Source organism: Phocoena phocoena, chromosome 12 (assembly GCF_963924675.1).
Source record: "Phocoena phocoena chromosome 12, mPhoPho1.1, whole genome shotgun sequence".
In the NCBI taxonomy this organism is placed as follows: Eukaryota; Metazoa; Chordata; class Mammalia; order Artiodactyla; family Phocoenidae; genus Phocoena; species Phocoena phocoena.
The window spans coordinates 90,561,093-90,575,239 of record NC_089230.1 but is presented as its reverse complement, the minus strand read 5'-3'; positions in this window follow the sequence as shown (position 1 = coordinate 90,575,239).

Sequence of the window (14,147 nt, the reverse complement as noted above, 5' to 3'; positions counted from 1 at the left end):
TCAGAGGCCCCTCATAGCCAAACTACCTCACCTTTTGCACTTTTCAAGCAACGTTATTCCTAAGTGCGAGTCACCCTCTTCATCAGGTTCTCCAAGAAACAGCAATCTCTCCCAATGAGAGAGGAAAAATGGGCTACTTTGGCTTTCTGAGGCACAATATGTAGTTCTCCAAAAGGGTACCTGCCTGGGGGATTTTTCAAGAAAAGTAAGCATCAGTGCTGACTTGTTTGTCTTCACATAACGTATGACCCAGATGTGCTGAGAAATAAGAAAAGGATGAACGAATCAAGGACAGCGGATCCAAGGAGGCAAGGGGCAACTTCCACAGCCTACGTGGAAAGCTAGAGGAAGGGAACATCCAGCTGGTGGGAGCTGAAGACAGGGGCCAGTCCTCCTTGGGCTCGGGATGCCTCCCACTCTTCCTACATCTTCACGCTCCCCTGCTCTGTTGGCCCCTCCCAGCCATGTTAAAGAGCCACAAGGAAATGCTCTCCTCCATTCCATTTTGTTGTCCTCCTATCCACCCCTCCCTTCTTTCCCTTTGCCATCAATTTCTTGACTTGCCCCCCATTTCTCCCCTCCCATCTACACTGCGTTCTGGTTTCTGCCCCACTACTCCCGTGAAACTGATCTCTCCGTTGACAAGTCCAGGGGACTCCTTCTCAATCCTTATCTTTGTGACCGCCAAGCCGAGTTAGATCTTAAACAACGTCTCTGCCTTGAAAATCTCTTCCCTTGTCTTCTGTGCCACCTTTCCTTTTCTTTTCATGAGACCGATCACAACCAGTGCTGCAGATTCCATCGAATTAAGGAATGCTGTTGCCTACATGTGTGAATGAGCTAAAGTGACTAAAGTACTGAAGTAGAGGACACCTAAAGTGAAACGTCTTCATGTATGTCCACGTGGCTGAGCAGCAAATTAACCTCTCATACATGTGCTAAACAAGAAGAGTTGGGTTTTATTTTATTATTTACGTTTCCCTGGACTGTGTTGAATGAGTATCATCTAAAGTTCAGGCTCCATATTGCTGAGGATTATTGCACTGGGAGAGCTGAGAGAAAACTGAACAATAGAGCTATCTTTTTCTTGACCAGTTCACCTTAGTTTCCCAAACTCTCAGTCTTTCTCTAATTCTTTCCCCTTTTTATTGTAGTAAAATGAACATAACACAAAATCCACCATTTGAATCATTTTACAATTCACTGTACTATTCAGTGGAATTTACTACTGTCACAATGTTGTGCAACTATCACCACTGCCTAGCTGCAAAACATTTTCACCAACCAAGAGGAAACCTACACCCATTTTAAGGAGTCATTCCCTATTTCCCTCTCTTCCAAACCCCTGGCAACCACTAATGTATAATCTTTTCTGTGTGTATGGATGTGCCAACTGCTGGACATTTCATATAAATGGAACCATGCAATATGTAGCCTTTCATGCCTGACTTCTTTCACTTAGTTGCATTCATCATGTAGCATGTATCAGAAATCCACTCACTGTTATGGCTGAATCCTTCATACTGTTTGAATACAAAATTAAAAATACGTTGAGAGTGAAGCTCTGTTTTAATGGCACATCTATTAGGCCAACTCATTGAAAGAAGCTGAAGATGGAGATATTGTGAAATGATAATCGTTGAGAAGCCTCAGCCAATTGGATAATGAAAAGTTTGGGAAAGGTGGCAAACAATTATCTGCTTTATATTAAAAGCCTATTAAACAAGGATTCAGGAGATTGTCTTTTTCTTGCAGGTAACTTAAATGAGGCAGAAAGAAATAACTGCCCTTCAAAACACATTTTGAAGGGATTCTATTTATTCTTTTTTTTTTTTTTTAAACATCTTTATTGGGGTATAATTGCTTTACAATGGTGTGTTAGTTTCTGCTTTACAACAAAGTGAATCAGCTATACATATACCTATGTTCCCATATGTCTTCCCTCTTGCGTCTCCCTCCCTCCCACTCTCCCCATCCCACCCTTCCAGGCTGTCACAAAGCACCGAGCTAATATCCCTGTGCCTTGCGGCTGCTTCCCCCCAGCTATCTACCTTACTACGTTTGTTAGTGTGTATATGTCCATGACTCTCTCTCGCCCTGTCAAAACTCACCCTTCCCCCTCCCCATATCCTTAAGTCCGTTCTCCAGTAGGTCTGCGTCTTTATTCCTATCTTACCCCTAGGTTCTTCATGACATTTTTTCCCCTTAAATTCCATATATATGTGTTAGCATACGGTATTTGTCTTTTTCTTTCTGACTTACTTCACTCTGTATGACAGATTATAGGTCTATCCATCTCATTACAAATAGCTCAATTTCATTTCTTTTTAAGGCTGAGTAATATTCCATTGTGTATATGTGCCACATCTTCTTTATCCATCCATCCGATGATGGGCGCTTAGGTTGTTTCCATGTCCTGGCTATTGTAAATAGAGCTGCAATGAACATTTTGGTACATGACTCTCTTTGAATTTTGGTTTTCTCAGGGTATATGCCAAGTAGTGGGATTGCTGGGTCATATGGTAATTCTATTTGTAGTTTTTTAAGGAACCTCCATACTGTTCTCCACAGTGGCTGAACCAATTCACATTCCCACCAGCAGTGCAAGAGTGTCCCCTTTCTCCACACCCTCTCCAGCATTTATTGTTTCTTGATTTTTTGATGATGGCCATTCTGACTGGTGTGAGATGATATCTCATTGTAGTTTTGATTTGCATTTCTCTAATGATTAATGATGTTGAGCATTCTTTCATGTGTTTGTTGGCATTCTGTATATCTTCTTTGGAGAAATGTCTATTTAGGTCTTCTGCCCATTTTTGGATGGGGTTGTTTGTTTTTTTGTTATTGAGCTGCATGAGCTGCTTGTAAATTTTGGAGATTAATCCTTTGTCAGTTGCTTCATTTGCAAATGTTTTCTCCCATTCTGAGGGTTGTCTTTTGGTCTTGGTTATGGTTTCCTTTGCTGCGCAAAAGCTTTGAAGTTTCATTAGGTCCCATTTGTTTATTTTTGTTTTTTTTCCATTACTCTAGGAGGTGGGTCAGTAAGGATCTTGCTGTGATTTATGTCATAGAGTGTTCTTCCTATGTTTTCTTCTAAGAGTTTGATAGTTTCTGGCCTTACATTTAGGTCTTTAATCCATTTTGAGCTTATTTTTGTGTATGGTGTTAGGGAGTGATCTAATCTCATACTTTTACATGTACCTGTCCAGTTTTCCCAGCACCATTTATTGAAGAGGCTGTCCTTTCTCCACTGTACATTCCTGCCTCCTTTATCAAAGATAAGGTGTCCATATGTGCGTGGGTTTATCTCTGGGCTTTCTATCCTGTTCCACTGATCTATCTTTCTGTTTTTGTGCCAGTACCATACTGTCTTGATTACTGTTGCTTTGTAATATAGTCTGAAGTCAGGGAGCCTTATTCCTCCAGCTCCTTTTTTCGTTCTCAAGATTGCTTTGGCTATTCGGGGTCTTTTGTGTTTCCATACAAATTGCGAAATTTTTTGTTCTAGTTCTGTGAAAAATGCCAGTGGTAGTTTGATAGGGATTGCACTGAATCTGTAGATTGCTTTGGGTAGTAGAGTCATTTTCACAATGTTGATTCTTCCCATCCAAGAACATGGTATATCTCTCCATCTATTTGTATCATCTTTAATTTCTTTCATCAGTGTCTTATAATTTTCTGCATACAGGTCTTTCGTATCCTTAGGTAGGTTTATTCCTAGATATTTTATTCTTTTTGTTGCAATGGTAAATGGGAGTGTTTTCTTGATTTCACTTTCAGATTTTTCATCATTAGTATATAGGAATGCCAGAGATTTCTGTGCATTAATTTTGTATCCTGCTACTTTACCAAATTCATTGATTAGCTCTAGTAGTTTTCTGGTAGCATCTTTAGGATTCTCTATGTATAGTATCATGTCATCTGCAAACAGTGACAGCTTTACTTCTTCTTTTCCGATTTGGATTCCTTTTATTTCCTTTTCTTCTCTGATTGCTGTGGCTAAAACTTCCAAAACTATGTTGAATAAGAGTGGTGAGAGTGGGCAACCTTGTCTTGTTCCTGATCTTAGTGGAAATGCTTTCAGTTTTTCACCATTGAGGATGATGTTTGCTGTCGGCTTGTCATATATGGCTTTTATTATGTTTAGGAAAGTTCCCTCTATGCCTACTTTCTGGAGGGTTTTTATCATAAATGGGTGTTGAATTTTGTCGAAAGCTTTCTCTGCATCTATTGAGATGATCATATGGTTTTTCTCCTTCAATTTGTTAATATAGTTTATCACATTGATAGATTTGCGTATATTGAAGAATCCTTGCATTCCTGGAATAAACCCCACTTGATCATGGTGTATGATCCTTTTAATGTGCTGTTGGATTCTGTTTGCTAGTATTTTGTTGAGGATTTTTGCATCTATGTTCATCAGTGATATTGGCCTGTAGTTTTCTTTCTTTGTGACATCCTTGTCTGGTTTTGGTATCAAGGTGATGGTGGCTTCGTAGAAGGAATTTGGGAATGTTCCTCCCTCTGCTATATTTTGGAAGAGTTTGAGAAGGATAGGTGTTAGCTCTTCTCTAAACGTTTGATAGAATTCACCTGTGAAGCCATCTGGTCCTGGGCTTTTGTTTGTTGGAAGGTTTTTAATCACAGTTTCAATTTCAGTGCTTGTGATTGGTCTGTTCATATTTTCTATTTCTTCCTGATTCAGTCTTGGCAGGTTGTGCATTTCTAAGAATTTGTCCATTTCTTCCAGATTGTCCATTTTATTGGCATAGAGTTGCTTGTAGTAATCTCTCATGATTTTTTTTATTTCTGCAGTGTCAGTTGTTACTTCTCCTTTTTCATTTCTAATTCTATTGATTTGAGTCTTCTCCCTTTTTTTCTTGATGAGTCTGGCTAGTGGTTTATCTATTTTGTTTATCTTCTCAAAGAACCAGCTTTTAGTTTTATTGATCTTTGCTATTGTTTCCTTCATTTCTTTTTCATTTATTTCTGATCTGATTTTTATGATTTCTTTCCTTCTAGCTTTGGGGCTTTTTGTTCTTCTTTCTCTAATTGCGTGAGGTGCAAGGTTAGGTTGTTTATTCGAGATGTTTCCTGCTTCTTAAGGTGGGCTTGTATTGCTATAAACTTCCCCCTTAGAACTGCTTTTGCTGCATCCCATAGGTTTTGGGTCGTTGTGTCTCCATTGTCATTTGTTTCTAGGTATTTTTTTATTTCCTCTTTGATTTCTTCACTGATCACTTCATTATTAAGTAGTGTATTGTTTAGCCTCCATGTGTTTGTATTTTTTACAGATCTTTTCCTGTAATTGATATCTAGTCTCATGGCGTTGTGGTCGGAAAAGATACTTGATACAATTTCAGTTTTCTTAAATTTACCAAGGCTTGATTTGTGACCCAAGATATGATCTATCCTGGAGAATGTTCCATGAGCACTTGAGAAAAATGTGTATTCTGTTGTTTTTGGATGGAGTGTCCTATAAATATCAATTAAGTCCATCTTGTTTAATGTATCATTTAAAGCTTGTGTTTCCTTATTTATTTTCATTTTGGATGATCTGTCCATGGGTGAAAGTGGGGTGTTAAAGTCCCCTACTATGAATGTGTTACTGTTGATCTCCCCTTTTATGGTTGTTAGTATTTGCCTTATGTATTGAGGTGCTCCTATGTTGGGTGCATAAATATTTACAATTGTTATATCTTCTTCTTGGATCGATCCCTTGATCATTATGTAGTGTCCTTCTTTGTCCCTTTTAATAGTCCTTATTTTAAAGTCTATTTTGTCTGATATGAGAATTGCTACTCCAGCTTTCTTTTGGTTTCCATTTGCATGGAATATCTTTTTCCATCCCCTTACTTTCAGTCTGTATGTGTCTCTAGTTCTGAAGTGGGTCTCTTGTAGACAGCATATATAAGGGTCTTGTTTTTGTATCCATTCAGCCAATCTGTGTCTTTTGGTGGGAGCATTTAGTCCATTTACATTTAAGGTAATTATTGATATGTATGTTCCTATTTCCATTTTATATATTGTTTTGGGTTCGCTACTATAGGTCATTTCCTTCTCTTGTGTTTCGTGTCTAGAGAAGTTCCTTTAGCATTTGTTGTAAAGCTGGTTTGGTGGTGCTGAACTCTCTCAGCTTTTGCTTGTCTGTAAAGGTTTTAATTTCTCCATCAAATCTGAATGAGATCCTTGCTGGGTAGAGTAGTCTTGGTTTCAGGCTATTCTCCTTCATCACTTTCAGTATGTCCTGCCACTCCCTTCTGGCTTGTAGGGTTTCTGCTGAGAGATCAGCTGTTAACCTTATGGGGATTCCCTTGTGTGTTATTTGTTGTTTTTCCCTTGCTGCTTTTAATATGCTTTCTTTGTATTTAATTTTTGACAGTTTGATTAATATGTGTCTTGGCGTGTTTCTCCTTGTATTTATCCTGTATGAGACCCTCTGTGCTTCCTGGACTTGATTAACTATTTCCTTTCCCATATTAGGGAAGTTTTCAACTATAATCTCTTCAAATATTTTCTCAGTCCCTTTCTTTCTTTCTTCTTCTTCTGGAACCCCTATAATTCGAATGTTGGTGCGTTTCATGTTGTCCCAGAGGTCTCTGAGACTGTCCTCAGTTCTTTTCATTCTTTTTTCTTTATTCTGCTCTGCAGTAGTTATTTCCACTACTTTATCTTCCAGGTCACTTATCCGTTCTTCTGCCTCAGTTATTCTGCTATTGATCCTATCTAGAGTGATTTTAATTTCATTTATTGCATTGTTCATCGTTGCTTGTTTCATCTTTAGTTCTTGTAGGTCCTTGTTAACTGTTTCTTGCATTTTGTCCATTCTACTTCCAAGATTTCGGATCATCCTTACTATCATTATTCTGAATTCTTTTTCAGGTAGATTGCCTATTTCCTCTTCATTTGTTAGGTCTGGTGGGTTTTTATCTTGCTCCTTCATCTGCTGTGTGTTTTTCTGTCTTCTCATTTTGCTTATCTTACTGTGTTTGGGGGTCTCCTTTTTGCAGGCTGCAGGTTCGTAGTTCCCGTTGTTTTTGATGTCTGTCTCCAGTGGCTAAGGTTGTTTCAGTGGGTTGTGTAGGCTTCCTGGTGGAGGGGACTAGTGCCTGTGTTGTGCTGGATGTGGCTGGATCTTGTCTCTCTAGTGGGCAGGTTCACGTCTGTTGGTGTGTTTTGGGGTGTCTGTGGCCTTATTATGATTTTAGGCAGCCTCTCTGCTAATGGGTGGGGTTGTGTTCCTGTTTTGCTAGTTGTTTGGCATAGGTTGTCCAGCACTGTGGCTTGCTGGTCGTTGAGTGAAGCTGGGTGCTGGTGTTAAGATGGAGGTCTCTGGGAGATTTCCGCTGTTTAATATTATGTGGAGCTGGGAGGTCTCTTGTTGACCAGTGACCTGAAGTTGGCTCTCCTACCTCAGAGGCAGAGCCCTGACTCCTGGCTGGAGCACCAAGAGCCTTTCATCCACACGGCTCAGAATAAAAGGGAGAAAAAGTAGAGAGAATTAGTAGAAGTATGAGGAAAGAAAGAAGGAAAGGAGGAAAGGAAGGAAGGAAGAAAAGCAAAGAAGGAAAGAAAGGAGGGAGGGAGGGAGGGAGGGAGGAAGGAAGGAAGGAGGGAAAGAAGGAAAAAAAGACAGAAAGAAAGATGATACAGTAAAAATAAAATAAAGTATAATATAGTTATTGAATTAAAAAATATTTAGAAAAAAAAAAGGGACGGATAGAACCTTAGGACAAATGTTGGAAGCAAAGCTATACAGAGAAAATCTTACACAGAAGCATACACATACACCTTCACAAAAAGAAGTAAAGGGGGAAAAATCATAAATCCTGCTCCCTGAGACCACCTCCTCAATTTGGGGTGATTCGTTGTCTAAAGGAGGGAGGGAAGGAAGGAAAGAAAGAAAGAACAAAGGTAAAGTATAATAAAGTTATTACAATTAAACTTAATTATTAAGAAAAAGAATTTTTAAAAAAAAGTCATGGACGGATAGAGCCCTAGGACAAATGGTGGAAGCTAGAGTATACAGACTAGATGTCACACAGGAGCATACACGTACACCTTCACAAAAAGAGGAAAAGGGAAAAAAATCATAGATTTCGCTCCTAAATTCCACCTCTTCAATTTGGGATCATTCCTTGTCTATTCAGGTATTCCACAGATGCAGGGTATATCAAGTTGATTGTGGAGCTTTAATCCGCTGCTTCTGTGGCTGCTGGGAGAGATTTCCCTTTCTCTTCTTTGTTCTCACAGCTCACAGGAGCTCAGCTTTGGATTTGGCCCTGCCTCTGCGTGTAGGTCGCTGGAGGGCGTCTGTTTTTTCGCTCAGACAGGACGGGGTTAAAGGAGCCGCTGATTCGGGGCCTCCGGCTCACTCAGGCCGGGGGTTGGGGGATGGGGGAAGGAGGGGCACTGCGTGCGGGGGCCGGCCTGCGGCGGCAGAGGCAGCGTGACGTTGCGGCAGAGGCCGGCGTGACGTTGCACCAGCCTGAGGCCCGCCGTGCGCTGTCCCGGGGAAGTTGTCCCTGGATCCCGGGAACCTGGCAGTGGCGGGCTGCACAGGCTCCGCGGAAGAGGGGTGTGGAGAGTGACCTGTGCTCGCACACAGGCCCCTTGGTGGCGGCAGCAGCAGCCTTAGCGTCTCCCGCCCATCTCTAGGGTCCGCGGTTTTAGCCGCGGCTCGCGCCCGTCTCTGGGGTTTGCGCTTTCAGCCGCGGCTCGCGCCCGTCTCGGGGGCTCGCGCCCTCAGCCGCGGCTCGTGCCCGTCTCTGGGGTTTGCGCTATCAGCCGCGGCTCGCGCCCGTCTCGGGGGCTCGCGCCCTCAGCCGCGGCTCGCGCCCGTCTCGGGTTCGCGCTTTTAGCTGCGGCTCGCGCCCGTCTCTGGAGTTCCTTTAAGCAGCGCTCTTAAACCCCTCTCCTCGCGCACCAGGAGACAAAGAGGGAAGAAAAAGTCTCTTGCCTCTTCGGCCGGTGCAGGCTTTTCCCCGAACTCCCTCCCGGCTAGTCGTGGTGCACTAACCCCTTCAGGCTATGTTCAAGCCGCCAACCCCAGTCCTCTCCCTGAGCTCCGTCCAAAACCAAAACCCGAGCCTCAGCTCGCAGCCCCGCCCGCCCCGGTGGGTGCACAGCAAGCCTCTCGGGTTGGTGAGTGCTGGTCGGCACCGATTGTCTGTGCAGGAATCTCCCCGCTTTGCCCTCCGCACGCGTCGCTGTGCACTACTCCGCGGTCCCGAAACTCCCCCCTCTGCCTCCCGCAGTCTCCGCCCGCGGAGGGGCTTCCTAGTGTGTGGAAACTTTTCCTCCTTCACAGCTCCCTCCCACTGGTGCAGGTGCCGTCCTTATTCTTTTGTCTCTGTTTTTTCTTTTGCCCTACCCAGTTACGTGGGGAGTTTCTTGCCTTTTGGGAGGTCTGAGGTCTTCTGCCAGCCTTCAGTAGGAGTTCTGTAGGAGTTGTTCCACGTGTGGATGTATTTCTGGTGTATCCGTGGGGAGGAAGGCGATCTCCGCATCTTACTCTTCCGCCATCTTCAAGGTCCCCCCAGTTATTATCCTATTTATTCTTAATAGACGAATGGGAGTACTGGAAGTTCACATGCAATATGGACTCCCTGTCCAAACACTGTTTAACGTTCTAGCCACCACTATCGAATTATATTTCTTGAGAGTAAGGCAGCTCAATTCCTGCATATTACTTTCTAAACTTCACCCATCAAATCCATTAATACAGTATAAACAAGAGTTGTTCATGTTTAAGTGCAGTTCAAATATCAGGTATAAAGAACCCCCAGTAAGAAAAAGAATCCTATATCTCTTGCCAGAATGTGGTCAGCTCTGGGGTGCTCTGCTAGCTGAAAGACACATTCATTATTAAGAGGATAGAGGCTGTTTAAGAGGGATGAGAGCCAAAAAATTTTAACTACATATATGTGTCAAGAACAGTGCTAAGTTATCTCATGTTCTATATCAGTCAAGCCTCACCATTTTACATACGCGTGAAAAGCAAAGTTAAAAGTGTAGTAGTAGGGCTTCCCTGTTGGTGCAGTGGTTAAGGATCCACCTGCCAGTGCACGGGACACGCGTTTGAGCCCTGGTCCGGGAAGATCCCACATGCCACGGAGAAGCTAAGACCATGTACCACAACTACTGAGCCTGCGTGCTAGAGCCCGTGAACCACAACTACTGAAGCCCACGCACCTAGACCCCATGCTCAACAACAACGAGAAGCCACCACAATGGGAAGCCTCCGTACTGCAACAAAGAGTAGCTCCCGCTCACCGCAACTAGAGAAAGCCCGCGCACAGCAACGAAGAGCCTAGGCAGCCAAAGATAAATAAATAAATACGTCTATTTCAAAAAAAAGTGTTTTAGTAACTTACTAAAAGGCACGCAATCCGTAAACGTGAGCAAGGATTCAATCTCAAATCTGTCACACTGAAGTTTAAGCTAATACTTGAGATTAATAAAAACAGCACTAAATTAAAAGTTCAGAGGTATTTTTTATTTCATACTTTCACTAATGCTCTTTGGATATAAATCATTTCATTTATATGGGCCTTAGTTTTCACAACTATAATAGTTGGAAGCTTGACTAGATGATCTGTATGTAGTCTTCCAATTCTAAAATGGTCCACTAATTTGGATTCCTACAATAATTGCCCTTGCAATACATGCATGCTGCCACCAAGTAGCAGTAGAGACTACTAGTTCCTTTTTGATCCCTAGTGGGGGTGCATTTTGACAGCAGACTTATCCGTCAATAGTACAACCTTTTAGTATGACTATAAGATAACAAAATAATCTGGTATTCTTTCCTGTAAAAGAGAAGTTTTACATTGTGTCTGTGAATCGTACCAGAATCACCTGTAGGTTTATAAATATAGAGGAAATCCTGAACCCATTGAATGAGAATCTTCAGAGACAGGACTTGGGCATCTGGAATTTTGGGCTCCCATCATTTGGATATCTTATTTCATTTTATTTTTGCCTATGTACAATATTTGTCACATCCTTTTGAATCTTTAAAAGTTTCTTTGTTTTAAATTTTAGAATATTCCATAATCTTCACCTACTTTTCGTAAGGTGTTATCTGTTATGTTTATTCGATCTAGTGCTTCTCCTGGTTAAGAGTTCTTTCTTTCCTTTTATTTCTTTTCGGTGCCCTGCCTCATGTCTTGCAGAATCTTAGTTCCCTGACCTGGGATTGGACCCCAGGGCCCCAGCAGTGAAAGCGCCATGTTCTAAACACTGGACCACCAGGGAAGTCCCAATATTTCAGTTTTAAATGACTTTTTTCCCACTCTACTTCATTCCTGGGATCGGTTTCATGTTTGGACATTAAAGCAACCTTGCATTGCTAGAATAAAGCTACTTTGATTCTGATATATGATTGTTTTACATACCATGGATATAGTTTGTGCTTCTCTTTAAACATTTTGCATGCACGTTCAAAGGAGAAACTGGCCTGTGATTCTATTCTTGTAATATACTTTATAGACTTCCTTTAAGATTCTATACTTTATTTTTTATTTATTTATATTTGGCTGCATTGGGTCTTCATTCCTGCATGCGAGCTCTCTTAGTTTCGGCGAGCAGGGGTCTATTCTTTCTTGCGGTGAGTAGGCTTCTCATTGCAGCCTTCTGACCCCATGGGCTTCTGATCCCATTCGTCGGTGCTACTTCAGTTCCTTGCACCCCTTCCCTTCTGACCCTGGGCGGTGAAATCCTCTTTCTGCCGCTGGCATGCGGCAGAAAGTCAATGAGGCAAGAGTAGGCTTGGAGTATCCAAGGAGCAGAAAGGATGTCAGCGTGTGGAAAACAGAGCGAGCAAATTGGAGAGGAGAAGGAAACAGTCAGAGAGGAAACAGAGGCCCAGATTTCTAGGTCTGTGGAGACACTCTGAGGACTTTGCATTTTCTGTGAAGAAGCCACTGAAGAAATTTGACTGACATGATCTGACTTATGTTTTAACAAGATCTCTCTGGATGCCACGTTGATTAGAGACTGTAGGAGAGCAAGGACGAGCCCCAGAAGACCAACAGTTGATTCAAAGAAGTGATGACTCAAACATGGTCCCCCTCCTCAGTGAAGACGCAGAACAGGAATTGGCAAATAATGGCCACAAATCACATCAGGGTCTCAGCCTGGATCTGTGGGACTGTGAGCTAATAATGGTTCTCACGTGCAGAAAGCTTGTTGAAGAAGAAAGAGGAGGAGAAGCTACAGAAACTGTATATGGCCCACAAAGCCTAAGATATTTAAAATCCAGAAAATGCTTTGCAACACCTGATGTAAAGCATGTGGCTGGTAGGAGGTCCTCAACAAAATTTGGAAGAGGAATACATGAGTCAGTTCCTGAAAACACTGTAAAGTGATAGGTGTCAAGAAACCTTTACCCCTTCACCCTTAACCTTCACAAATGATGCCAGTTCCATTGGGCTATTTAAAAAATACATTCTGGCTTTCAAAAAAGTAACCCAGAGGGCATTTTCTCACATAGGCAAGGTCATAAACAACTGTCAAGTGAAGTTGAAATAGCAACAAATCAAATAATAACAGAAAACATTTTTACAGATGTTTAAATCTTACAAAGCATTTTCATGCTCATTATCTAATTTAATCCTCAAATCAACGTCATGAGATAGTTATTATTTCCCCATTAGAAATGACCACATATTAAATCCTTAGTGATTGCTCAAGAAAAGCTGAAACCTTGAGTATTCCATCTATTAATGCCATGGTTGGGTGTTTTCCCATGGGAACATTGGATGCTAAAATCCACAGGGATTTTCAGTTCATGATGGCAGACTAGGAAATATATTTACTTTCTGTTCCTCCTGAAACCATATCTAAATAAAACTGTAGAAATACCAAAATTAATCAACCAATAAAAGCCAAGATATTTTGGAAGACATCAACCAAAGAACGATTTCAACACATTTCGAGAAGGCAAACAATGAAATGGAGGAGCCATGAATAAAAGAATGAAGAAAAAAAGGCTGACCCTAACTAAGGTCTGCACAAAGCCACTCAGCTTTTGCTGAGCTCTGGTTACAGTAAAGGGCACAGGAAAGAAGAGGGGCTGAAAACGAGGAGGCAAACGTCATTTAAGGAAAAACAGTTCATTTAATGAGTTCCAGGGAACACTCAGCCTGCTGCCATACTAACTCATGAAATACAACGGATAGTTGGTAAGCAAGACAAGAAAACAGGGAAGAAACAAAAGAAACAAAAATCAAGACACTGTTTCTAACTGAACTCTTCTCAAATGAGACCGAGGAATTATGGCTCAATGCCACAGCTGTAAATCACTTCTGCTCTTGGAGAGGTTACAAAGGGCTTATAATATTTCCCTTATTTTCAGACAGAATTTAGGTCTGAGCAAAAGCTTTTGTGTCCTCCAACCCCAAAATTTACTGGGGATGGAAGCCCAGACTTGCTGGGACATACCATAAAAAGAATCTCATGAGCAGAGGGTCAAACTGATTTTCAAATATAGGAATTATGTCCTGTGTGAGTTCCAATACGTTTTAAAATATATACATATATATACATATAAATATATTTATATATACATTTTTACGGACCAATATGATTTTGGGTTCAGAAACTTCTACATGTCACATGCGTGATACATAACAGACAATGTCAGCCCCAGGAGGGAGAACACACTCCAATGAAGCAAGCCAAAGAAACAAGTTTTGAGCAAGGTCAAGTGATGAGTAGACCAGGATTGTTCAATTCCTACCTGTCATGCTGAAGCTTCCAGATCCTGAATAACAACACATGCTTCCCTTGTCCTAGACAGCCAAGAGTACGTCTCCTCTCTTGGGCATAAGAATCTCTAGGGTTACATATCTGTAGTATGAGTGGACCCAGCTGGCATACTCACAATGACCAAATTGTGTTGATCGTACTTTATACCAATACATCGCTCCATGCTGAAGTGGCAATAAATGATATATTTGCTTTCTAGACATGAAAGAGACGCCTTACTGTTTATACTCCAGGAAGGCCAGAGAAGCTGGCTTCTAATCCATACGGAACAATTCACTGCTGAATTTCTTTCACGATAGCCCATGATTTACCTAGAATATCATCTTTACATATCTGGATCCTTCAAACTAGACAAAGGGAAAATACGGGCTTAA